Raw genomic sequence first — 2,790 nt, 5'->3', positions numbered from 1 at the left:
TGCTATCCTTCCCCTTGCCCCCCACCCCCAAACAGGCCCTGGTGTGTGATGTTCCCCTCCCTGTGTCCATGTGTTCTCACTATTCAGCTTCCACTTATGAGTGAGAACATGTGGTGTTTGGTTTTCTGTTTCTGTGTTAGTTTGCTGAGAATAATGGTTTCCAGTTTCATCCATGTCCCTGCAAAGGACATGAGCTCATCCTTTTTTTATGGCTGCATAATATTCCATGGTATATATGGACCACATTTTCTTAATCCAGTCTATCATTGATGGGCATTTGGGTTGGTTCCAAGTCTTTGCTCTGTAAATAGTGCTGCAATAAACATACGTGTGCATGTGTCTTTATAGTAGAATGATTTATAATCCTTTGGGTATATACCCAGTAATGGGATTGCTGGGTCAAATGGTATTTCTAGTTCTAGATCCTTGAGGAATTGCCACACTGTCTTCCACAATGGTTGAACTAATTTATACTCCCACCAACAGTGTAAAAGCATTCTTATTTCTTCACTCCTCTCCAGCATCTGCTGTTTACTGACTTTTTAATAATCGTCATTCTAACTGGCATGAGATGGTATCTCACTGTGGTTTTGATTTGCATTTCTCTAATGAGCAGTGATGATGAGCTTTTTTCCATATGCTTGTTGACCACATAAATGTCTTCTTCTGAGAAGTGTCTGTTCATATACTTCGCCCACTTTCACAAAAAAAAGTGTAAAAAGAGCAAAGAAAAGTCATTGTATAATGATAAAGGGGTCAATCCAGCAACAGGGTATCACAATTGTAAATATATATGCACCCAATACTGGAGCACCCGAATATATAAAACAAATATTATTAGAGCTAAAGAGAGAGATAGATCTCTAGACAGTAATAATTGGAGACTTTGAGACCCCACTTTCAGCATTAGACAGATCCCCCAGGCATAAAATCAACAAAGAAACATTGGACTTAATCTGCACTATAGACCAAATTGACCTAATACACGTTTTCAGAACATTTCATCTGAAGGCTACAGAATGTACACTTTTTTCTTCAGCACATGATGGTTCTTAAGGATAGACCATATGTTAGGTCACAAAACAAGTGTTAAAACATTAAAAAAATTGAAATAATATAAAATATTTTCTCTGGCCACAATGGAATAAAATTAGAAATCAATAACAAGAGAAATTTTGGAAACTATACAAACACATGGAAATTAAACAATATGCTCCTGAACGACCACTGGGTCATGAAGAAATTAAGAAGGAAACTAAAAATTTTTTGGGAAACAAATGATAATGGAAACACAGTATACCAAAACCTATGTGATACAGCAAAAGCAGTACTAAGAGGGAAATTTATAGTGATATGCCTCTACATCAAAAAAGTAGAAAAACTTCAAATAACCTAATGGTTCATCTTAAAGAACTAGAAACGCAAGAGCAAGCCAAAAGCAAAATTATCAGAAGAAAAGAAACAATAAAGACTAGAGCAGAAATAAATGAATTTGAAATGAAGAAAACAACACAAAAGTTCAATGAAACAAAAAGTTGGTTTTTTGAAAAGATAAAGAAAATTAACAAACCTTTATCCAGGCTAATGAAGAAAAAAAGTAAAAAGCCCCAAATGAATAGAATCAGAGATTTATTTTAAAGGAGATATTAAAGCTGATACCACAGAAATTAAAAGGAACATTAGTGGCTACTATGAGCAACTATATGGCAATAACTTGGAAAATCTAGAGGAAATGGATAAACTCCTAGACACATACAACCTACCAAGATTGAATCGTGAAGAAATCCAAAACCTGAACAGACTAATAACAACTAATGAGGTCAAAGTTGCAATGAAAAGTCCCCCAGAAAAGAAAAGCCTGGGACATAATGGCTTCACTGCTGAATTCTACCAAACATTTAAAGAAGTCCTACTCAAATCAAATTGTTCCAAAAAATAGAGGAGGAGGGAATACTCCCAAACTAATTCTACAAGGCCAGTTTTACCCAGGTACCAAAACCTGACAAAGACATGTCAATAAAAGAAAACTAAGGGCCAATATCTCTGCTAAATATTGATGCAAAACTTCTCAGCGAAATACTAGCAAAGGGAATTCAACAATACATTAAAAAGATAATTCATCATGAGCAAGTAGGATTTATCCCAGGGATACAAACATGGTTCAACATATGCAAATCAATTGATGTGATACATTATATCACAGAATGAAGGACAAAACTATGTGATCACTTCAAGTGATGCTGAAAAAGCACTTGATAATATTTAACATCCTTTCATAATAAAAACCCTCAAAAAACTGAATATAGAAGGAACATACCTCAACATTATAAAAACCATATAGGATAGACCCACAACTAGCATTATACTGAGTGGGGAAAAACTGAAAACTTTTTCTGTAAGATCTGGAACATGACAAAGATGCCCACTTTCACCACTGTGATTCAACATAGTACTGGAATTCCTAGCTAGAGCAATCAGACAAGAAAAAGAAATAAAAGGCACCCTCACTGGAAAGGAAGAAGTAAAATTATTTTTCTTGTCGATGATATAATCTTTTATTTGGATGAAGCTGAAGATTCCACCAAGAAACTATTAGAACTGATAAACAAATTTAGTCAAGTTGCAGGGTATAAGATCAACATAAAAAATCAGTAGCATTTCTAAATACTAACTGTGAACAATCTGAAAAAGAAATTAAAAATTAATCCCATTTACAATAGCCACAATTAAAATTAAATACCTAGGAATAAACTTAACTAAAAAAGTGAAAGATCTCTATAATGAAAACTA

This window comes from Chlorocebus sabaeus, chromosome 18 (assembly GCF_047675955.1).
Source record: "Chlorocebus sabaeus isolate Y175 chromosome 18, mChlSab1.0.hap1, whole genome shotgun sequence".
Taxonomy (NCBI): domain Eukaryota; kingdom Metazoa; phylum Chordata; class Mammalia; order Primates; family Cercopithecidae; genus Chlorocebus; species Chlorocebus sabaeus.
This window is presented reverse-complemented; position numbering follows the sequence as displayed.